This window comes from Schistocerca piceifrons, chromosome 2 (genome assembly GCF_021461385.2).
Source record: "Schistocerca piceifrons isolate TAMUIC-IGC-003096 chromosome 2, iqSchPice1.1, whole genome shotgun sequence".
Classification (NCBI taxonomy): Eukaryota; Metazoa; Arthropoda; class Insecta; order Orthoptera; family Acrididae; genus Schistocerca; species Schistocerca piceifrons.
The window spans coordinates 317,000,712-317,026,542 of NC_060139.1; the positions used below are offsets into that span (position 1 = coordinate 317,000,712).

Below are 25,831 nucleotides of genomic sequence, written 5' to 3' on the forward strand. Positions count from 1 at the left end.
AATGATTGCTTTTTGTATATAGAGAAAAGGAGGATTGAGCCTAGAATTACTCTCAGTAATTACGGCATTTAAAATGTCCGCGATTTTCATAGTTCGTCACGCAAAGATATTACAGCAAATACTGTATTCCATTACTACGATGCAGTCATTCAAACTTCGCACGCTTTTATTTTTACAAAGGTAAGGGTATAGTTCCGTTCTTATATTCAATTTATCGTCCTTTCGTATAGTCCACAGATCCTATTATCGGCTATTCAGCATGTAATAGAGTTTAATACTGAGCGCTACTTTCTCTCGCTCATATAATTCCTCAGATACTCTTAGTCCGTGACCTTCCGGCAAAGATCTATCTAGACCTCAGCATAAATTTCAACATAAGTCTGTCCCGTATAAATTAACTATAGTCACTTTTCTTGTAGTTTAACAGAAGTGACCTGATCCCTTTCGTAGCATATCACACGGAAATGCCAGCTATATCGCACGCCGCAGCTACGTAGACTTATTCAGAGCGCAGAAAACAAGACAAAAGAATTAACGATACCCGCGCATGGTTTATACAGCGGAATTTAGAAACAAAAGTAGTCGCGTTCAACCCTCTTTGATTTCCCTGAGGCGCTACTTTGCTGCGGGCGTTATTTGATGAAAGATTATACATCGATAATTTTAATTAAAACTTTTTCAATGCTATTAATTATTTCCGATATTATCGCTCTCCTCTCCCCTATATGAGGATAAGCCTGATAATATTGATCTCAATTAAAAGAGCGGTTATAGTGTGCAATCTCTTTACTAGATCTGATACATTTTCTAAGTGTCCTGCCAATAAAACGCAGTCCTTGGTTAGTCTTTCCCACAACATAATCTGTGTGATCCTTCCAATTTAAGTTGTTCGTAATGTAACGTTCCCTGGCAACGCTCACACTATTAATAAACTAAAATTTAATTGTACTATATACGCCGCTATGAAGCAATTTGTATATACTGTAATTATTTAACAAAAAATATTATTTAATTTTGTGTAAAGGACATTCGTTATTATTGTAATATTTTCTGTAAAAATATTCTCGATGTATTTATGATTGTAATATTTCTATACTCATAATGTAATTGCGAAATGTGTCAATATCTGCGATAACAAAATGTAAAATTCAGCCACAGAGGAAAATAATGTTGTAAGATTACAAAGAGATGTTAATGGTCAGCAGTAGTATAAAAAGCACCACGTAGTGTGTACTCTTTGTCGTCTTTCTGGAGAGCTGAAAGTGAGAGGAAGCTGTGATGTAGCATTTTATGAATGGGTAGACTTCTTTTGTCTGTATCTAGATTTAGCCGCCATTAGAGGAGAAATTACAAACTAATGTAAGTTGAATTATTGTTGTGGTCTAAATACATTATAATTTATCAGAAGTGTGTATTATTAATGTAAATTAGCTTGCCCATGTCATCTATAATATTTCCTTAAAGAATTTTCAGCATTTTTAGCGGTGTTGCTGGGCTGTGCCGCGACCGAACGATTTGCAGCGGCGGCACATTTAAAAAATTGTTCCGCTAGGAAAAATTAACCAAACCCGTAAATCGGGAGCAGATAAAAATTTGCAGTGAATTAAGAAAATGTTTTTCTTTTACAGCGATCCTGAGACTGACGGAATTTATTACTAGTTTCACATTTGTGCATTCATAGGCGGATAGTTAACGTTGAAATTTAACAATTTTGGCTCTTTCAAATAACTTAAATGTATAGTGAAGTACGTCGGCTTGGCAATATTTAACCATTTTCTGCTAATAGAGACAGTCTTGTGTTCCATAGCTAACACCGGGAAAGAATTCAGTAAATATTTTTAAAAAAACCACTGCATTTAGAAAATGTGTGCCAAGACCTAATTATATAAAGGATTTAATTCTCAACTAAATATTCGTAATCAGTTAATATGAATTCACGTAATTTTAAATGTACTTAATGCTGTGTAAATGAATTTTTATTACCACATGTAAATAAGAGGTTCTACAACAAAACTTCGTACGTACAGAAGGAAAGAAAGGCAAATTAACTAAAAACAAATTTTAAAAAGGTAACTGATTATTCTTCAATGTAATTTCATTAAAGTAATTGTTATCGCTAGGTATATAGCTGAATTTGCGGCCTTCAGGTTTGACTGATTTGTCGTGTAAACGAAGTTTAACGGATTCCTTTTAGCGCTCATGTGGGAGACCTCACACTTTTCATTATTTAGGATCCATTGCCAATTTTTGAACCATACAGATATATTTTCTAAATCGTTTTTCAATTTGTTTTGATCTTCGATGACTTTACTAGTCGATAAACGACAGCATCATCTGTAAACAACTTAGGACGGCTCTCAGATTGTCTCCTAAGTCGTTTATATAGACAGGGAACAGCAAAGGGCCTATAACACTACTGTTTTACTCGATGACATTCCGTCAGTTGCTACGAACCGTGACCTCTCTGACAGGAAATCACGACTTAAGTCACGTAACTGAAATGGTATTTCATAAGCACGCAATTTCACTACAAGCCGCTTGTATGGTACAGTGTCAAGATCCTTGTGGAAATCTAGCGCAGTTGGTGCCATAATGTAGAAATTGAACGATTTATTTGACGTGTAAATGGAGAAGATCATTCGTTTGTGGGCCAAGGGTGGAGGCACGTCCGAAACGACGAAGATTGTGAACAGTTCGTGCGCCGCCCCATATACAGCACACCACGCGTGGCAAAATGGGGCATCCAAAAACGGCACTGAGGCAACGGTGGTGCATCATGGGTCATAGGCCCGACGGCTGTGTACCGGTGAGTAGACGTGCAGCTGTCGAACAACTGACCGCCCGCCCAGGTTGGAGGAGTTAGTGTTATGGTCTGGGGAATGTTTTCGCGGCATTCCTTGGGTGATCTCGTCATTCTGAAAGGCAAAGTGGATCAACATAAGTATTCATCTGTAGTTGGGAACCACGTTCATTCCCAACATGCAGTTTATTTTTCCTCAGTGCATTGTCATCTACCAGCAGCGCAATGCAACGTGTCACAGCTCGCTCTCTACGTTAGTCTTTCGAGCGCACCAGGATGCGTTTACCGTACTGCCCTGGCTACCAAGCTCCCTGAATTTAAACCCAGCCTAGAATATGTGGGGACCACCTCAATCGGGCTGTTCGCGCCATGGATCCTCAACCGAGAGACCTAGCGTAGCTGGCTGACTACGGCACTGGAGTCGACATGGCTCCAGATCCTTGTCGATACATTCTAGAACCTCACTGATTCTCTTCCCGCACGTCTCGCAGCAGTCGGCACCACGAAATGTGGTTATGCAGTCTTCTGGCAGGTGGTAGCATTAAAGTGACTGGGCAGTATAGTATGTGCTAAGGCACTTGAGAACCATTTGATACTGGCTTGTAGGCCGTAATGAGCTGTGGAATAAAGCTGTCACGTCCCCACAACGACCTGGCGAAAATCGTTTAGTCATAAATACCGTGTGGAGTAGTTACGGCAGCAAAATTTCAGATGGATACATGCAGACTGAAAAGACGAATGAAAATTTGTACCAAGCTAGTGGTCTAACCCGGCTCTCCTGCACGCTAATCAGATGCGCTAACCACTACGTCACACTGGCACAGCGGCTTGCACAACTCTCACACTGTCCCAGCACGCCGGCCGGAGTGGCAGAGCGGTTCTAGGCGCTACAGTCTGGAGCCGCGCGACCGCTACGGTCGCAGGTTCGAATCCTGCCTCGGGCGTGGATGTGTGTGATGTCCTTAGGTTAGTTAGGTTTAAGTAGTTCTAACAAGGGAACCTCCCCATCGCACCCTCCTCAGATTTAGTTACAAGTTGGCACAGTGGATAGGCCTTGAGAAACTGAACACAGATAAAGGAAGAAAACAGGAAGAAGTTGTGTAGAACTATGAAAAAAATAAGCAAAATATACAAACTGAGTAGTCGATGCTCAAGATAGGCAACATCAGGGATAGTCAGAGCTCAGGCGCGCCGTGGTCCCGTGGTTAGCGTGAGCAGCTGCGGAACGAGAGGTCCTTGGTTCAAGTCTTCCCTCGAGTGAAATGTTTACATTCTTTATTTTCGCGACGTTATGATCTGACCGTTCGTTCACTGGCGTCTCTGTTCACTGTAATAAGTGAAGTGTCTGTGTTTTGCGACCGCACCGCAAAACCGTGCGATTATTAGACGGAAGGACGTGCCTCTCCAATGGGAACCGAAAACATTTGATCGCAAGGTAATAGGTCAACCGATTCCTCCACAGGAAAACATGTCTGATATATTCTATACGACACTGGTGACGCCATGTGCGTCACATGAGAGGAATATGTTGTCGACCCACCTAACTTGTACACTTGGCGAATGGGTAAAAAGATTCTTCTTTCCCGACTTAGGTTTTCTTGTGGATGTGATAATCACTCCGAAAAAAGTGATGAAAACATAAGAGTTTGTCACATAAACTGCAACAAACGAATGCAACAGTTCCACAGTCGCACAGATTTCCCTGTGCTTTGTCAAAACATATGTTTTGTTTCGATGTTTGTTTAGGTGTAGCGTCCTCATACTACGGCGCAGTTACCTCGCATCGGACGGTCAGATAATAATTGTCTGAAAATAAAAAATTAAACTTTTCACGCGAGAGAAAATTTGAACCAAGGATCTTTTATTCCGCAGCTGCTGACGCTAACCACGGGACCACGCCGCTCCAGACTGTGCACTAGCCTTGATGTTGCCTATGTTGCGCGTGGACTACTCAGTTTGTATATTTTGCTTATTTTTTTTTCATAGTTCCACACAACTTCTTCCCGTTTTCTCGATTGATCTGTGTTTAGTTTTTCAAGGCCTATCCACTGTGCCAACTTATAACTAAATCTGACGGGGGTGTGATGGGGAGGTTCCGTTGTAAGTTGTAGGGGACTGATGACCTCAGAAGTTAAGTCCCATAGTGCTCAGAGCCATTTGAATTTGTCCCAGCACGCGTCCCTCCTCAGTTCAAATTCCTGTTGACGTCTCAGCCCACTTGGTATTCCCCTAACTCGAACAGCTTTGCAGCGGCTCCCCAAGTGAACTGGAACAGCACCTAAGCATCGAACGGAGCGGGGAATCCTGCCTGAAACCCAGACATAGCTGCTTTAATCTAATGAAACTATATGGTTACAGAGAACTTTTTCAAGTATGTGCTCCTGGTATAAATTTTCATTTGTCGATTCAGTCTGAATACACACCTCATAGATGTTTGAGACATGAAAAAGATCTCTGGAACCGTGAAGTTTCACTTAACAACATTTCTGTTCCAATGGTTACTGAAACAAATTGGAACAGCAGTGTAAGCTGCTACGAATTTCATTACACCGCACTGTGGTGCAGTAATGAGACGACAGATGAAACACATGGCCTGCAAATTAATATAACACCATACGGCAGCAGTAATCGTGAATTCATTCTTCCATCTGTACTTGGAATACGAGCGTAAGAAGGATTCTCTGTAATTGGATGAGTGAATTAGTCGGAAATTGACAAACGAATTAAGTTCTTCAACATGAGGTCTCCGATTATGGTGTCTCGTTGATCTGTCGACGGAAATGTTAAGCAAAATCGCAAATAAAAGTTCCCCTTATTTTTATATTTAATAAGATTCTTCTTCCTCTTCTTTCAACTTGGCGTTCGCCTGCTTTTATGAGAGCCGCATCTGACGGACCTCTTCTCGTATTTTATGTACTCTGTGCAAGAGAATTAGAGGATCACTTTTTCGAAACACCGTAACTGTCTCCCATTGCGACGCCAAAGTTTCTCAGTTTGAAATTTGGCTTAAAGGGGCCTACAACCTTCCTCCGAAATGATGTAAAAGCGTGGCACCTTAACAAGTCACCTTCGGGTTCGATGACGCTTCAAACAGCAAGCTGTCGACGCATGCGAAGAAAAGGCCACAACTCCGAAGCTCATGTGAGTTCTAAGGTAGGTTGATGATATCGTGATGGCACCAAATTCCCCCAAGATTCTGCCCAACGCCACCGTGCATGTGTCACACGATGGAGAGGTCATCATAGCCCCTCTTACCCACATTTCGCCGGCCGGGTTGGCCGAGCGGTTCTAGGCGCTACAGTCTGGAACCGCGTGACCGCTACGGTCGCAGGTTCGAATCCTGCCTCCGGCATGGATGTGTGTGCTGTCCTTAGGTTAGTTAGGTTTAAGTAGTTCTAAGTTCTAGGGCACTGATGACCTTAGAAATTAAGTCCCATAGTGCTCAGAGCCATTTGAGCAATTTGAACCCACATTTCAGCCGTTCTTTTGACGTTTGTGCGTTGGAGGTCAGAACCACGATACCTGGCGTTGAAATCACACAATTTTCTTATGAATGGAAGTATCGTCGCTCAGAAGCGACACGAAAAGGCCCCAGGGAGTGGCACAAAGGGCGTCATTGAAAATATCCCATCCCTAAGGGTGTCGGTTCCTACATATTTCGTGGTCGAAAACGACAGTTCGAAGTGCGATGAGCAACAAGAAGTCGTTCTTGACAGTCTTAGAGACTGCTGGCACTCTCGGACGTTTCAGCCCTACTCTAAGGACTTTGTCGGACAGTATCCCCATTGAACGTGATCGCACCCCTTTGGAGTGCAGCGCAACCGTAATTTTTTCTCTCGCGTACAGGCTCGACCCACTAGGGGCCGTTCAAAACCATTAGAAGAAATTTGAACATGATACGAAGCATCAAAGGGTGGCCGGACCCTGTGGACGAGCGGATCTAGGCGCTTCAGTCCGGAATCACGCTGCTGCTACGGTCGCAGATTCGAATCCTGCCTCGCGCGTGGATGTATGTGATCTCCTTAGGTTGGTTAGGTTTAAGTAGTTCTAAGTGTAGGGGACTGATGACCTCAGATGTTAAGTCCCATAGTGCTTAGAGCCATTTGAACTATTTGAACAATCGAAGGGTACTTATGCTTTATCACCCCTCCTGTTTTTCACATTCCTGTGGCGGAATCACGTAGGAGAACGGCATTAACATGTGCGTGAATGAAACAGCAAAGGGTCCCTTTAATACCGCAAAGTGTGGCAGTACTCTCGGTGCCACCCATCAACTTCAACTTTGTGGAACTTGTTAGAAATGTACCTTCAGAAATTTTGACACCCTATCAGTCTGGTGGCTGCACTAGCGTCTGACACCCTTTGGTGCGATTTACCTGCCTTCAGGCTCTATAGATGCCCCAAGGCTGAAGCAGTGTTGCAGTTCTTGACAGGTGCATTTGTAACGTGCTCAGCAAAACTGCATGGGTGGTACCGAGCGTGTTGTCACACTCGGGGTATTAGGGGGACCTTTTACCGTTTTATTCACGCACACGTTAATGTTTCAATCCTGCCTGATCACGTCGTAGGAGGGTGGAAAACAGGAGGGTTGGAAAAGCATCAGTATCCTGTGATGCTTCAGATCATGTTCAAATTTCGTCGAATGGTTGCGAGAGCTCTCTAGTGGTTTCAACTTGTACACGAGAGAAAAAATTATTGGTCGCACTGCACTCCGAACGGGTGCCATCACGTTCTATTTGGACGCTGCCCAACAAAGTCCTTAGAGAAGGATTGAAACGTCCGAAGGTGTCAGCAGGTTGTAAATCGGACCTGAAGTTCAGGTAGAGGTGTGTTACTATATTGACAGTAACTATGACAATAAATTTAAAAATGCTGGGAAGTCGTGTAAATAATAAGGATCCATATGATACTGTATCCTTTATTGTGCTCATGACGTGTTTCGCTTATAGCCAGACATCAGATGACCTGATAGCAGATAATAAAGAGAAGTGGAAGTAATGATGTCTTACAATACAGGTTTATAAAGAAATGAGGTTATATAAATCTCAATTGAAATTAATTGTACGCAATTTTGAATAACGTTAGTACATACCTTCCAATGTCATTACATGCACTAACAAAGAAATTGAATAATGTCCGTATAAATGTCAAGCAAAATATGTGCTGCCGTATACAAGAAGTATGCCTAAGCAGCAGTTACAGCGTCAAGGCGCCGCTGAAGGAGCCATAACGTAAATTCTTATCGCTAGAGGACAGCACTTCTGATGTGTTTGAAGCGTCGCCGTGTCCGAGAGTGACGTCGAAAGGTGCCGAGCTTTTGCACCATTACAGAGGAACGTTGTAGGTATATTTGAGCCAAATTTCAAAATTTTGTTTCGCGATTAGAAACAATTATGGGGTTTAGAAAAAGCGATTCTTTACTTTTGTTGTGGAGTGTAGGTCTCTCAGTGTCATGGTTGCGATCCCTTGCTATCACAGTACTGCCAACTTAACATAAACCGTGCAATGTAACGAACCAGTTTAGTGGAGAGACGGCGAGTCAAAGCCGTGGGAGGTGAAATCGTCGCATTTGCATACGGGGCGAAGCGGGGGCGTCCGTGAAAAGCAGACAATAGACAGCAGAGCGAAATGCCGGCGACAAGGCTGCGTCAGGCGCCCCGTTGGGCCCGTAGTAATGGCTGCCAGGGGGCGTTCTTCCCTGCTGCTTAGAAATGCTGGTAACTAGCTAAGCACAAAATGGAAGAATCACAAGTCAGCATTCTACTTATGTGTGTTCCTTTTACTCTAAAAAGCGATATTATATTTAGTACATATAGCCAAAAAGAGTCTGTATTCCAGCACGTCGTCTGGGGAGATTTTTTTACTGATGTCCATACGGCAGTTGATACAAAGATAATTTTAAACGTTTCAGGAGGGAGGTGCCAGCTCCGGGTTGGCTGACGCAACTGCAGTCTACCTGGAGATGAGGAGCCCGAAGCATCACTTGCGATTCAGCCATCAGGAGTTGCGAGTGTGCAGAGACGGTGCCAGCGACTTGTTTGAGTGACACGCAACTTTGCTGAGATGCGCACATACAATATTTTGCTCTTTTGATCTTCGGTTGTCCTCTTAAACATCAAATCGTAGCATATGTATTTTAAGGAAAGGATTAGTAGAGGATGAACTTGTGCTCTTAGGTCGCCACTCAATGGCTTCGCTGTTATTTGCGTACTGGTTAATTAATGCATCGTGGATGGTTAGTGTAAAATTTTTACTACCTAGTCCTTAATCGTAAGTGGAGAATGCTTATAGCAATAAAATCTAGTTAACTATAATGTACTTATTTCCGGGTTGTCTCTCCAGTAGTAACCTTGGCGTTTTGACAATCATTGTTGTTTTGCTCCTGCTATTTGCAGGGTGTCCAGTGCGTCTGTTGTGGGACAGGGCACAGACGTAAAATTATGAGTTGAGTGCAGTCGGGCCAGGACGGTATAAAGCACATCTCGATATGCTACATTATAGAAGTGACGGTATTCGGCGTGCGCTAGCATGGTTACGTCAAGAATTGCATTCCAAGAATGCAAACCAAATCATATGCCATCTTCAAAAGGGGCATTTTCCAGGGTAGCTCAATAAAAGATAGAAAATAAAAGAAAGAGAGAGAGAGAGAGAGAGAGAGAGAGAGAGAGAGAACTATGGCAGGCTACTTATGATCCTAACGAGGTCGTTTGATTCGAAAGTAACTGCATATCTTCGACACACAAGAACCGTTATTAGATTTGGAGAGTACGTATTGTCTAAAAATGAACAAAAATATAATTTCACTTACTAGTTACGACTGCAGTTCAGTTATTTGCCTTTTCCTGATGGTGCTGGAGCTGCCTGACCTCAAATAATTACAAGTGTCCTAGCTGTAATCAACGGTCCCAATGTAAACTCTGCTGCTCCAGGTCACTTACTGCCTTCACTCTATATTCTCTCTGACTACCTCACCATTGAGCCTAGCAATTTTTGAGTCCACTGTTGCTTCTTTCTTGGGGTGCTGTGAAAGGATATCCCCAGTTACAGGACTTCGCTACTACATATGCAATTAGATAGAAAGTCCCTCCTCCCCCCCCCCCCCGCCCCCCCCCCTCCCCCGCCTCTCTCTCTCTCTTTCCCTTCAGTACAGTATTAACAGATTACTGTAACAGCAGCTACTAATACCACGCACATCCAGACGGATAATTCAACCTACGTTGTTTCGGAAGCAGCAGTGTGCTGAGAAGGAGAGACGGTATAAGATGCTATCGTTGCTCATACTCATTCAAGCCAGTCAAAGTTTCTATGCTGACGTAATAGCATTCATGAAAATTTCTTTCGAATATATTGATCTAGCTAGGGCATATCTCAATGCAAACCGGCGTCTCTGCGCGCGTTATTCTTTGCTGCGGACGATACGTACATTACCTTTTTTGTTTTGTGAAATCTTATGGGACTTAACTGGTAAGGTCATCAGTCCCTAAGCTTACACACTACTTAACCTAAATTATCCTAAGGACAGACACACACACCCATTCCCGAGGGAGGTCTCGAACCTCCGCCGGGACCAGCCGCTCAGTCCATGACTGCAGCGCCCCAGACCGCTCGGCTAGTCCCGCGCGGCTGTACATTACCTGATCAACGGTATCCGGACACCACTATCAAGTGTGGAATTGGCCAGTAGTGGACTTAATGACGAAAGTAATGGCTCGTCGTTGTTGTTGTGGCCTTCAGTCCTGAGACTGGTTTAATGCAGCTCTCCATGCTACTCTATCCTGTGCAAGCTTCTTCATCTCCCAGTACTTACTGCAACCTACATCCTTCTGAATCTGCTTATTGTTTTCATCTCTTGGTCTCCCTCTACGATTTTTACGCTCCACGCTGCCCTCCGATGCTAAATTTGTGATCCCCTGATGCCTCAGAACATGTCCTACCAACCAGTCCCTTCTTCTTCTTCTAACGTAGCTCGATGGAAGTGGGACCACACAGAGAATGAACTGATGAAGCTTAATACGGAAGGTAATTGAAAGAGAAACCGATGAAACCAACAGAGAAGGCATTTATATCGAAAGACAGCAATTACACTGAAATTATCGCAATTGATGATAGTCCACTTGACATTAAGAAACACGGGACGTGGTGTGTGATCACCACGGACGGTAAAGCAAGCTCTGGAACGCGTTCCCATTCTAGCCACAAAGCCGGTAAGGAGTTATTGTGGCAGTGCCTTCCGTTTTTCCACCAGCGCTGTGGATAAGTACGGGACTGTTGTTGGTGCGTGCGGACGTGTCGCAATACGTCTCTCCAACGCATCCCACACAAAAGCTGAATGGGATTTAAGTCAGGGGAACGGCCAGGCCACTCCATTCGTTAAATATCATCTCCTTCCAAAAGCTCTTCCACCTACTGTGTTCGATGCGGTTGAACATTGTCCTCCATAAAAACGAAGTCAGAGCCGAAAACGTGCATTGGAAAGGAGTATAGTGTCACAATAACGTTGACCGTGAGTGTACCGTGACCAAATATTTGGATGTCAGCACGCCCAATTGTACCTCCTCACATGTAACACCTGGATCACCAAAAAGATAAAAAGATCACACTTTCGACAGTGTTACTAGTTGGATTACGTGTCCCTACCTTTCGCCAAATAAAGATACGCCCAGAATTGCTACTCCGGCTACTGAATCTGCCCTCCTCCCAGAAGAACGCGCGACTCCTCTCCTCGTTGGTCCAGCATCTATGAATCGTAAATGATGTCGCCGATGTGCGAGTTTCATCGGAACACAACGTATTGGTTCTCGTGCAAAGCGACCACCCCCATGCATTCGTTGTGTCACAGCGTAGCGTGAGATTGAGTGCCTTGGATGTGCTATTAAATGTGGTTGCAATTGGACCTGCTGTTTGACTTCGATACCTTCGTTCCTGTTGCACAGTACAGTGGTCATCTGCTGCTGTAGTTGATTGTGGACAACCACCTCCTCTCATTCGGGCAGCAGTGCTGTGGTTCCGAAGGCTCATCATGCACGTGAAAAACCACGAGCGCTGTTCGGAAAATAAGTTCCGATGGATCGCAAAATGAAAACCACAGTGAAAATAAAAAAAAAATTATTCGAAACAGTTAGCCACACCTTCCAACTACTTCTCTAAATAGTCGCTACTCCGACTTAGACATTTGTCGTGGCATTGTACACACTTATCAGTTTCCTCGTCACAGAAAGCCGCCCCCTGTGCTTTCCACCAATTCTCTACGCCGGTCTGCCTATCGTTGTTTGTGCCAAAAATGTTGTCTTCATAGCCAGTGACTCTTATGAGCAGAGACGAGGAACGGAGGGAGCCAATTAAGGTTCAAATGGCGCTGAGCACTATGGGACTTAACTGCTGTGGTCATCAGTCCCCTAGAACTTAGAACTACTTAAACCTAACTAACCCAAAAACGTCACACACATCCATGCCCGAGGCAGGATTCGAACCTGCGACCGTAGCGGTCACGCGGTTCCAGGCTGTAGCACCTAGGACCTCATGGCCACTCCGATCGGCGCCAATTAAGCGCTGTGTTGTGGGTGATCAGACACTTCCCATCGAAAACGCTGCATAAGCGTCTTCATTGTCCCTGCAGAATGCTGCTGAAAACTGTCTTGAAGAAAGAAACGCATGGTATTTATGTTATGTGGGCTGCATAGCTTCAGGCGAAATCTCTCACCAGATCCCCATACTTGGTTTGAGACTTATTCTTTTAGGCATTTCTACGTGATCACTTTACACTCTGAACTGAAAATAGCGACGTGAAGCAATTGACGCTAAAGGTACACTAAAGGCAATGCCCAAAACATCTGTGCATCTAATCAGCTCTCACTTTTCGAATACGTGAGCGATACTAAACTACTGGGCTACACTTGTCACAGTTCTTCCTTCTTCCACTTTCACAATCGTTCTTTCCTCTTTGAGATGATCCAAATACTGTCTCCAGGCCATGTTGTAATGAAGACAACCACCATAGTACTTCGTAACTGCTCGCTGGTTGGCACGTTCTGTCTTTTCCTGTTTGTTCATTGCCTTGTGTTCAGGGACCAGCCTCATTTGGCGTTACAGTCGCACTGACCTCACACCTTTTGTCCAGCTTTCTGTGCACGAATGGGAGACCTCTGGCTGAGTTGTTAATATATTAAGTTACTTTATCCATCTCGTCCTTAAGTTTCGTAGAGCAGTGCACTATCCTCCCTTTTACCTCTTTCGAAATGTCCATGCCGGAAAAATGATAAACATTATTTCTTTTTCAGAGTATTAAGGTAATTGTTTTTTCTCTGCAACATTCTTAAATTGAACAGGAAATGAGGGAAGCGATTGTGGCACCATTACTTCAACCAGATGCTGTTATTCTGACTGATTGTCATTTCAGTGTAACTTTCTTCATTTGCTCTGCCCGAAGCTGTTCAGTGTCTCTTCGTATCTACTTGTCTCGCAGTCAGTTTAGACTATAACACACATTGCACGGAAAATTGCTTGGGGCCATGAAATCACTGGTTCCAGTGGTATGCTCACAGGCTGACGACGTATCCCATTAAGGCCACATCGCTGCACTAATGGCTTCTGTATATTTCTTATACCTGTTATTTAGTACCGATCTTATGATGAAGCTTGCCGAAAATCTTGAAGTGCACGTATTCACTTAGCTGTGCTGTCCGCCACTGGGTGCGATATTCCATCAAAATAATGTCTCTTTATGGTGTCCACACTTGCACGCCAACGATCAGCGCGTCCAGCTGCCATGCAGAGGACTCCACTTCAATGCCGGTCCTGCTGGTGGCTTTTCAATGGTTGGAGAACTGTGCGGGGTGCACTTACCATCGGTACGCCAACAGATGGGTAGCTGCTCCGTTGTCTGGAAATTTAACCACGTTTTCATTACCTCTTGTCTTGCTATTGCCAGTCTGTATTTTAAATCTTCTCTACTTCGGACATCGCACTTGTACTCTTGTTCAAAAAACAAAATCCAACTATTAATTTTAGAGTCATTTCCTAATCTAATTCTCTCGCAATCACCATATTTAATTGGATTTCACTCCATTACCGTTGTTTCACTTCTATTGCTGTTCATCTTATAACTTCTTTTCAAGACACTATCGATTCTGTTCGACAGTATTTTCTTCTTGATCAGAATGACAGTGAAATCAGAAAATATATCGAAGCTTTTTTTTTTAATTCCCCGTGAACTTTGAACTCCATTGCCAAATTACTCCTCGGATTCCTTCAAAGCTTGCTCAGTGTAAAGATAACACCAGGGATAGGCTGGAACCCGGTTCACTCTTTTCTCATTTGCTGCTTCACTTTCATATCGTTCAACTCTATAACTGCAGACTGATTTCCCTAAAGGTTAGATAACGTTCCACTCCTTGTATTTTATCCCGGTTACCTTCAGTATTCCAAACAGTGCATAGCACTCAACATTTTCTACTAGATAGCTCCCTCTAATTCAGTTACTCATGTGTGTATTCCGGTGTTTTTCACAACTATCAAACTTCCCATTCAGCTGCGCAATAACGTTAAGCAAAATATTTAGTACGCAGAACGTTAATATCAACCAGTATCGCAGTGCCCGATAGGGCATAAAACGCGCATTCGCTACCGAGTAATGCAGTCTGTAACGAATGGACACCGTTAATAGCGTGTATTGCGTTAATACCTGATATTAATTAACTTTCCGTGATGCGGGAGACGAGGGATCTGTTCATCCCCGCTGCATAATCCGGCACAAATTGCGCGTCGCAGACGCTTCGGCAATTCATTACCATCAGCGCGAAACACAATGTCCACGCCAGGGAGCCTGATTACCAATAAATGCCAGCCGACAGGTCGCTGGACTAAATTAATGTGTTCCACTGAGACGTCAGCGCGTGTTTGCCGGTGTACTCACAGCTGGAAGGATGGCGGCGAATATTCCAAATATCGCGGTCTCTCTATTGCGAATAGGCAGAGCAGGGGAGAATGTGAAAACGAAAACGCGGTACTCGCACTCAAAATCGGGAGAGATTTTATCCGCTTACTTGGTTCATTTTTGGACCTTGGTTTCCAGTGTGATCATAATTCTGACTGCTTCTGCTGGTTCCCACGTCACATTTTCTTAGCCACGTGACGATAGTTTTTCCTCCCTGTTTATGTGGCACTACTTTTTAAAACCATGTAGGGGTACAGATATCGATCCTACGCTTCAAGGATCGAATCTAGCCTTATGCTTCTTTGCTGCAGGGGAGCGGCAACGCTGCCGGGAGTCAAAGAGTAGGAATATCTCTGGAGTGAGTATACAGTTGCACATAACTGATTTTTTGCTGTCAACAAATATTCAAACTGTTACCCCTTGATCACGTGATCTTGGGAAGGCGTAAGTCTGTCCGTAATACGTCTTTGAAATTTCGAATGTCTTTATATCCCTAGTACAGACAAAAAAATGGTTCAAATGGCTCTGAACACTGTGGGACTCAACATCGGAGATCATTAGTCCCCTAGAACTTAGACCTACTTAAACCCAACTAACCTAAGGACTTCACACATATCCATGCCCGAGGCACAAGCGCCTAGAACCGCTCGGCCGACCCAAGTACAGACTGATTCGGTTCGTAGGTGCTGTGGATTTGGTATGGGTGTTTTGTAGAATTTGCACTTTATTCCTTGAATAAAGTGGGCTCTTAGCTTTGAAGAGCACAATGAAAAGGGATCACTTAACGGCACCGTTACCTTAGTGTGCATTTACACTGTTTGTCACTTCACGTTATGTTACATAGCGTCAGTTCGCTTTGCCCAGACCCGAACGGCGAAAGTGAAGTTGTGAATCACCATCGTTGATACAGAAAATCAGAGTATAGTATCGGAGCTGAGGAACTAACAACGATAATATTTATTAATGGCTAAAGCAAATTACGTTTTATCTTAATAAATGTGCCCAGAAGTAAAACAACATTTCAAAACGTCAACATTTATGTGCTAGGAAAACTATATAAAGTATGTATCAAAAAGAATCATTCAATTTTTGAAAAATCTACAACTATATGTTATTTGAGATATGTGCGTGAACAACGCACTGTTGGAAAGAGCCCACTCTCGAGTTTTACATGGTTACACCTGATTTGGCACGTCTGTATTTCTGAAACTAATAAACATATACAATGAATTTTGTTTCTGATGAACGAGAAACTCAAAAAAAATAATTTTGTATACCTTTTCGTAGGTCTTCAGTGTACCTCTCTTGAGATGTACGGCATATGTCAATGCAGTATCCTAACTGTTCCCATACTGCAGCAAGCATGCGTTGAGTTACAGTTTCCACAGCGGCTGTTATGCGATGTCTCAGGTCATTAATTGTTGCTAACGGAGGGACATAAACAGTCTTTTATAAACCCCCACAAGAAATAATCACATACAGTCAGTTCCGGTGACCTTGTGGGCCAGTAATGTAAGGCTGAATCATTTGGTCCAGTGCGACCGATCCATCGTTCAGTAACCTATTGATTTAAAAATTCCTGCACACCACGGTGACAGTGTGGGGTTGCCCCATCCTGTTGATAAATGAAGTCGTTCGAGTCAGTCTCCAACTGTGGAAAGGAATGTTCCTAAGCATATCGAGATATGTGCTTTTTGTAACTGTTCTCGGCAAAGAAAAATGGGCCATACACTTTTCCCCTGAACACATTAGTAGTCCCTCTCATGTTGTACAACTTCGTGTGGTTGTTCCGTGCTCCGTATTCTCATATTGTGACGGTTCACCTTTCCATTTAAATGGAATGTTGCCTCACCACTAAACACTAAGAGTGGAAGAAAATTGTCATCCTCCATCTTTCCACGAACGAAGTCACTTCCACGAAGACCTTGGAGTAGCTGAATTTTGAACGGTTTCATGTGCAGACGTCGACGCAACACACGCCAGACGGGCATCAGGGGCATGCTGAGCTGTCGAGCTGCACGGCCAACGGATTTCTGAGGACTCCTTCTGAAACTATGGCGAATGCGTTCGACGTCTTTGTCTGACACTGTTTCTCGGAAGTATTCATGCCCTCGTCTAATGCTCTGTGCTGTAGGATGTTCCACACCATATCTAGCACGAAAATCACGCTGGGCAGTTATTACTGACCCGCATTGCGCAAAAGGTAAAACACAAAACGCTTTCTGTTGTCCCGACACAGTTTTTGCTATAACTGAAGTGGGCGCACACAGCTAACGGGAACCAACTAAAACTCGAGAGTTTGCTCTTCCCGAAAGTAGGCTTTTCACACACATACCTCAAATAACTTAACAGTTATGATTTACTTTAAATCAGATGATTCTTTTTGATACACCTTGTATTGTGGGAAGACTGTACAGCGTTGCGTCGAAGCCACCACGCATCTAGGACGCGTATGAATGTGGGCAAAGTGAGAATTTTTCAAACTCAGGATTAATTCTGTATCAGTATATTTATTATATATTTAAATGACGATCACATTGTAAACAATCGGCAATGGTGAACTCATATAAGCTCCTGATAGATGAGTGACTGCAATTTTAGTGTGAGTACGCGGTTCTAGGCGCTACAGTCTGGAACCGCGCGACCGCTACGGTCGCAGGTTCGAATCCTGCCTCGGGCATGGATGTGTGTGATGTCCTTAGGTTAGTTAGGTTTAAGTAGTTCTAAGTTGTAGGGGACTGATGACCACAGCAGTTAAGTTCCATAGTGCTCAGAGCCATTTGAACCATTTTCTGAGTACGCTCAGAACAAGTAGGGACGTAGTACTTACATTTAAAATGTAATAAATTAGCCGTGTCGTGTGCAAGTGTTCACAAATCACAACCTATTTATTATTGCTAGAATGTTTTGTGAGGGAATAAATTATAGAACAATGCGAGAGCATAGACACATTATATCAATGTGTGGTGTCTGTTCTTTCGGTCATGGGCAATGAATCCACCTTCTTCAGTGCGGATGCACAAAAACGTCCGACCTCCTGTGGGAATCTCGTAAGAGCGAATATGGAGGATATGGACAGGGGCTGCGCATAGGTGGCTCTCAATGGCAGTGTGGATCGTCCGTGAGGCGGGCCGAGGTAGTCGGTGCAGTGGCGATGCCACTGTGTCCCGGATGGAGCAGTGGTTACCGCACCTGGCTAGTAAGCACGAGATCCCGGGTTCGAATCCCGACCCGGTACACTTTCTCACTCTCCGCCGCCGATTCCTCGTAATGTCCCAATGAAACTGACAGCAGTGACCCTTCGGCTTTCCTTTCTTCCCCTTTCTTGGCTTACGGTCAGAACTTCATTTATCGACGCATGTACACTGTCCAAAACTGGTTACTTACGAATTTCCGAGCTTTATTACAGATTTGAGCGCAGTGAAACAGTTCTTCACAAACAAAAGCTGAATGAAGCCAAAACGAACGTACAGACAGCAAAGTTAGAAGCGTTCAGTGAATTCTAAAGTGAAGTTTCGCTCGCTGATCTCACGAAAAATCCTCAGAAGTTTTGCTGTCATTTGAAGTTAGTAGATGGAGTTGCTCAGTGACCGTACTTGCAGTGGAACGGGAGATAGCAGAAAGAAAGTCGAAATACTAAATTCGGTTTAAAATTTAGGAAGATCTTAGTACGATTCCTCATTTCAATCGCCGTGCGAATACCGAAATGTGTTTGCGCAATAGAAAATCGATCAAAATCGCTCTACAGATGAAAGACATGTGCACCTCATGAGATACCTGCATAACTGAATGTAGGTATTACGAATGAACTTGTTCCCCTTCTAACAGCTGATTATCGATGGTGCAAGGAAGGGTTCCAAATGACTGGAAAGAAGACTCAGGTCATCTCTGTTCTCAAGAAGGGCTCTCACGTAATTATACCGCCGTCAATCCGTTTGAGAGTAATGGAACACGCTACGGAACACACCAGTACTATTACAACGTTAGAGAACGAATAATTATTTACTGTACGAATGAACATCGATTTCACATTCAGTTCGCTCTCTTCGTATGTGAAATTGGAAACGTCTACTGAAAAAACCACGAACCTACGGATTACCTAATCGTGTTTTGTGGCTGGACCCTGGACTTTACAGCAGTTACAACTCAAAACGTCATTTTAATCCATACTAATACGGTAACTGTGGAAGTAGCTCTGTCTGTTACGTTTTCACGACTAAATCGCTGAACCGATTTCGATGACATGGTATGGAGATAGCTTGAATCCTGTGGAACAAAAAAAAACGCCACTTTTGAAGAAGTAGAGTAAGAAGAAGAAGAAAAGAACTGATCCCTCGAAGAATTAAACAGGGAATGGAATATCTTCAAAAGTTATTAAATTTGTTGCATAAACTATATCATCAATATCACGTCGTCTTGAGTTGGTTGAAGTGGCTGGAGAACAATTGCGGGGGCGGGGTGGGGGGGGGGGGCAGGGGGGGGGGGGGGTGGTAAGGGAAGGGTGGCGTGTACATCACGATGTTTGCTACCCGAACAGACAGTCGTATGAGGACAGCTGATGTTATTGGACGTCCAATAGCTTACCTCCTAATCATCAGTCATCATAACAAAACTACTGATACAAGAGTGCAATGACGGGTAAAAGTATGTTTGGGAGTTGCAGAGAGGAACTGCTGTAGGGTGCCTCTCACATATGATGTATAAAAAACATGTGTAATTAAATAGCTAAAAAGTATGGGGTACAATGGCCGAGCGGAACCTCACATGTCACATATTTCTGCAGTCATTGCACTGGATAGTGGATAAATAGAAACGAGTGATTTGGAGTAATGAATCCTGTGACAGTCTGATGAAAGAGCCTGGGCTTGGCGAATGTTTATGGCAGGTTACCTGCCATCACATGTTGTGCCGACTGGCAGGTATGAGGGAGGTGAGTGTGTTTCTCACGGACTGGGTCTATTGACTAGTCCCCTTAATGCGCTCAAGAAACGCTAAATGCGGAAGGATATCAATAAATTTTACAACTTACGTACAGTGGAGGAACAGTTTGTAGACGATGACTGATTGCATTAGCATAGCAGTGTATACTGGTACAAAGCAGCATGTGTGAGGCAATGGTGAATGGACAAAAACATTTCTGAAATGGACTGGCTTGCCCACTGAGCCGACCTGAACGGAATGGAACACTGGCTCTTGAGGAAGCAAGGGGCTGCCGCTCCTCCACGGACATTCACACACCTCACTGAAAGAGTCCCCAGCAGCGTTCAAGCCGTCATCAAGGAGAAGAGTGGTCACAACCAATATTTTTACTACTAATAAGTGTCCGGATACTTTTGATTCGATAGTGTCACTAGGTAAAGGTCAGGGCCACAGAGTGTGAAGGAAAAATCCATTAGTATCAATCCTACTGCGGCCAGATCGTTTCGTCTAAAACAACATGGGATCCTCGGGTCACTTTGGTACGACATATAATTTGTTTTCCTTCTTCTACTTCCGTTTCTTCAGGCAGATGAAATAAGTGGACTGATATCAGTCTTCCAGTTGAAACTGCAGCAGCTGCTATTATGAAAGTTTTAAAACTGCAACAAAATTTTCTGTAATACCATGTCCGAGTTTTATGGAACCTATTATTTCTCCACACTGTGTCAGTTTTACCCATACTTTCGCTATGTCCTACTGGACGGTAACGCAGTAAACATAGTCACTTTCAATAAAATCGCCTTTAGTCACAATTTTTTCGTGTCTTATTAAATTATACCACGCATTTTGACGCTGTAAGGCCACCTTCGTCTGCGTGAAATACATAATTTACATTTGCTGCTGAGAGAGGTGAAATGCATTTACCTGTTGTGAGAAAGTAAGATAGGTTTCGTATTTGGCGAATCGAGTGAACATACTTGAGAAACAGTGGGAGAAAAAACAGTGAAAAAGTAACCAAAGAAACAAGGAAGAGATCTAACTTTTAAGGAATTGATATATGCAAGGAATAACTTTAAAATAAGTCTTTAAAATTACTGAAATAACTTTGGCTAGCGAAATCTGTCTGTTCATTTAACATAGATTTAGGCTTTCTGATTTTGTGGAGGTATTTTCAAGTGTTCTAGCAGACTTATTGTCTTACCATTGGCTTCATTTTGTAGCACTACTAACCCGTTTTCTCTCTTATCGATCATATGTTTGTTTTCTAGCATATGCTGTGGAATGAATGATTTTTCAGAGGGGCTGAGTCTGAAGGCATTTATGTTCTTCGAAACACATTTTAAAATGTCTACCTGTTTTCAGTTCATAGTAGGCAGGACAAATAGGGCTTGATACTTTACACACTCCACTGCTGTTGAATTTTTGGTTATCTGTTTTTATGTTGTGGACTAGTAAGTGTCCCAGTTTATTATTACGCAGTTGTTACACCGCAGTATAAACAACTACATGATTCAGCCCAGTATGATGCAAAGACAAGAGTGCACGAAACAGCGAAATAGTTATAGTGGAAGAGCTTCGCCCTCAGACACATATCATAAGGTGGATTACAGATCATAATCCTAGATGTAGATCGTTGTGTATTGCATTATGTTTCGAATAACCTTAGTGGATGAAGTAGATTTCCAGTAAAACTAGCTGAGTACGTGGTACTGTTTGGGTAAGTATTTATTCCAGTCTTCTAGTGGTTCATTTGCTCCGTCGCCCTCTCTCTGTCCACCCCTCCATACTTTCTATTCATCTGCTCCTTCTCCTGTCTCTGTATATCTGCTCCACCCCTGTATCTATCCATATGTTCCTCCCACTGTCTCATACCATCTCCTCCTCTCACCTATGTGTGTCCATCTCCTACTCTTCTTCCTCTTCCTCCTCCGCCTCCTCCCTCCTCACCCCGTTATTTCTACACGATCACCGCAGTAGCAGACTATTGGTTTCTATCTCGCAGATTTCATCCCAGGCCGTCGGTAATATGTGTGCCAAGTTTGGTTTGAAATAGTTCGAGTTGTTTATGATGAGATGCTTACGTATAGTTTTGCCCGCGTACGCAAATGTCACACATATTTCACAATGATTTAATTTTTACAGGTATTTGTACACATATTTCATCTACATCTCTAGTGAATTTCGTCCTGTGTTTTCATTTTCACGTAGCTCAGTGTTTATATCCTAAGTACAAAGATACGATTTTGCAGATACTTTCAGCGGAATATGTGGCTACTGTTGGGAAAGGTGTAGAAGTAATAAATTAAAACGTTATGCTTCATGCAGCAGTTTTACTGGAAGGCGAGCGAAAATGTAAGCGATAAACGATTTATCGCTCTCCATTTTGTGCAGATTCCCAGTGAAAGAAGGTTTCTTAAAAGTCTGAAATTATGTGCGAAGTTTGTTGAAAGTCTTTCTCATTCTCAAACACTGAAAGACTGAAGTATCGTCGTTGCCTATAGAGCTTTTTCACCCCCATCCTCACCCGTTTGACAGGTGGGCGGTTCCTACCCCCGGAGAAATTGTTCCCAAACAGTGAGTGATATCTGTTACCAAATTTGGTTTAGGAAGAGATGAGGAACGAAAATACAAACATACCCACATACATACACACACATGCGAGGGGATCTCAATAAATAACGCAATACATTTTCTTCTCAGGCAGTTTTGGTTGAAAAAATGCGGATTTGTTGTAGGAAATTGTGGAATACTCCCGCTTCAGCCTGTGTAGTTTCATGAAGCGCCGATAGGTGGCGGCGATGTACATAGCGTTCAAAATCGAGTATTTAACGGAAGTGCGCTGCAAGCAGAGAGCTGCAATTGAGTTTCTTTTGGTGGAGAACCAGAGCATCGCAGATATTGGGGACAGGTGCTTACAGAATGTCTACGGAAACCTGGCAGTGAAGAAAAGCACGGTGAGTCTTTGGGCGAGACGCCTGTCATCATCGCAACAAGGTCACGCAAACCTAAGCGATCTCCCCCATGCCCGCCGACCGGCCGCACGCAGTTGTGATTCCTGCAGTTTTTGAACGTGCGGATCACATGGAAACACCTTGCTGTACAACTGATCGTCTGTGCCGGTAGTGCTGACACACTTGTCCACTATTTGGGGTACTTAAAGATGTGTGCACACTGTGTTTCTCGCCGCCTAACAGAAGGCCATAAAAAGCAACGAACTGGTTGCACGCTACAAGGCTGACCGTGGAAGGTATTTGTCAAACATCGTCACAGGCGATGAAATATGGGTTCATCACTTCGAAATGGAAACATATCGGCAATTCAGGGAGTGGCGCCCAATCATCTCTCTTTCGAAGAAAAAGCTCATAGCTTACCCCTCAGCCGAAACAGTCATGGTCACGGTCTTCTGGGACTCTGAAGCGCTTATTCTGTTTGACTTCCCCCCTCATGGTGAAATGGTAAACTCTGAAGTGTATTGTGCTACACTCAGAAAACTAAAGAAACGCATTCAACGTGTTCCTTGCCACAAGAATGCAAACCAACTTCTTCTTTTCCATAAAAACGCAAGACCTCGCACAAGTGTGCGAACAAGAGAGAAGCTCGCAAAACTTCATTGGGCTGTTCTTCCTCATCCAACCTACAGTCCGGATCTCGCAAATTCCGACTTACATCTGTTAGGCTCACTCCGTGGGGAGCAGTACATGGATTATGGGGAAGTTACTGTTCCATGAAGACATTGGCTACGACGACGACCAGTAGAATGGATGGAGATGGCATCTGTTCTATCGGACATGTCCGAAAGAACAGATGCCATTGGTGACCGTGCAGCTCTCTAGAATGAAATTAGAATTAAATCAATACCATTAGCTGCTGACAGGCTTTGGAATACATCAACGAGGACAGTTCAAAATATGTGCCACAACCGGGACTCGAACCAGGGATCTCCTGCTTACATTGCAGACACTCTAGCCATCTCAGCCACTGAGGGCACAGATGATAGTGTGACTGCAGGGCCTTATCGCCGTCACTCTCAACTTATAGTCCACACACTACATTCGTAGTGGCTCCGCCATTATACCCATACTCGCGGCAGACAATCCACCGAGTCCCGTAAGAGTTCAGGCAATTCGTGTGCATCCGCACTGAAGGAGGTCATCAGCCGATCACCATTAAAAAATGGCTCTGAGCACTATGGGACTTAACATCTAAGGTCATCAGTCCCCTAGAACTTAGAACTACTTAAACCTAACTAACCTAAGGACATCACACAACACGCAGTCATCACGAGGCAGAGAAAATCCCTGACCCCGCAGGGAATCGAACCCGGGAACCTGGGCGCGGGAAGCGAGAACGCTACCGCACGACGATCACCATTAACGGCGATAAGTTCCTGCAGTCGCACTATCCTCTGTGCCCTCAGTGGCTCAGATGGATAGAGCGTCTGCCATGTAAGCAGGAGATCCCGGGTTCGAGTTCCGGTTGGGGCACACATTTTCAACTGTTCTTGTTGATATATTTCAACGCCTGCCAGCAGCTCAGTTAATGGTATTGATTTAATTGTTATTTCATTCTAGAGAGATGCACAGTCACCAATGGCATCTGTTCATTCGGACATGTCCGATAGAACAGCTGTCATCTCCATATCGTTAAGGCTAACTGGCTGATCTGTTGAAGCTGTAGCTATTATTACTATTATTATTATTATTATTATTATTATTAATTCATAGCGTTCTGAGCTGTGAACAGAAAGGTAGCAGGTAGGCGTCCAGCTCCTACCTACCTTTTTTTTTTACATTTTGTTTTCTCAATGTTTCTGGGCTTTTCTCCTTAATTTAATAGAAATACTACATGCAGTAGTTGACGTTACTTATTATAAATAATGTAAGTGCTGCAATTCTCGTTGCAAAGGCTATCGACTGTAATGTTACACCAGTGGCGAAAAATCTTAACGTAACTGTCAGTCTATGTCAGAATGTAAACCGAGGTTATAGTCTGGAAGTTTTTGTTATTATGGAACTTCATGCAAAATATATATGACCTTCTTCAGTGCGGATGCACACGAATTGCCTGAACTCTTACGGGACTCGGTGGATTGTCTGCCGCGAGTAATGGGTATATTGGCAGGGGCACTACGAATGTAGTGTGTGGACTATAAGATGAGAATGTGGGTCTCACGTAGAGCGTGCCGACAATAAGTCCCTGCAGTCGCACCATCATCTGTGCCCTCGGTGGCTCAGATGGCTAGAGCGTCTGCCATGTAAGCAGGAGATCCCGGGTTCGAGTCGCTGTTGGGGCACACATTTTCAACTGTCCTCTTTGATGTATTTCAACGCCTCTCCGCGGCTAATGATACTGATTTAATTGTAATTTCACCAGTAGAATGGTACCATGGGGGCATACAGACTCTCCATGTAAGGTGCTGTAAAACCGTCTCATTGAACGAAGATTATGTCGAAAAATAGAGTTTTGTAGTCATAAGAAAGGGGAATAGTATGGCGTATTGATCTACTGAATAAAACCAATCTGCTTTCAGAAAAGAAGGGTGTTGCATTACTTACTGAACGCTCCTCGTATATACGTACATCAAATTTTGTATTATGTATGGGTTTATTTAAGTGTGTTAAAGTTTATTACCCACTGACATTTTAGGAAAGACATACAAGAAAATCATGTTAAAACTGTTGCCATAAAATTAACGTGGGTATGGTAATGCATATCTGCTCGTAAAATAAAAGTGATAATCCCTAACAGATCCAAAAGGCTTTTTAAGAATAGGAACGGTATGACTCGAATTGCATGCACTACTTTTCTCTGAATTATTAGCTATTATTCATCAAACACCCTGTATATTCGACATCGTTTAATCCACTGCTGGTACAATTACCAATGGCATATGTGTCAAACGCTGTGCTAGACGAGTTGCAGAGAGAGTCGTGGTCGCCGCTATAGTTCAAGCTGGACAGGATCTATTGTGTGTATGGGGGGAGAGGGTGTGTTCTCCTGCATTGCTAGTCCCGTTTGATACAGCCGCGTCTCTCTGTATGTAGATGGAGGCTCCCTCTCCCAGTGTGGGAAGCGTCTGCGAGCCGGCGCGTGTGTGGGATCCGTGCAATAATGCCCGGACGGCAGGCGCACAATATCTGCCGGGTATCTCTGTCTGTCTCTCTCTCTGTCGTGTGTGT

General features: G+C 43.6%; 1 non-coding gene across 1 annotated transcript; it reads left to right on the top strand.

The window, feature by feature from the left end:
* Positions 1-24,061: 24,061 nt before the first annotated feature.
* Positions 24,062-24,136, top strand: Trnat-ugu. The gene has a single exon. It is a non-coding gene; the product is annotated as a tRNA-Thr (tRNA).
* Positions 24,137-25,831: the final 1,695 nt, after the last annotated feature.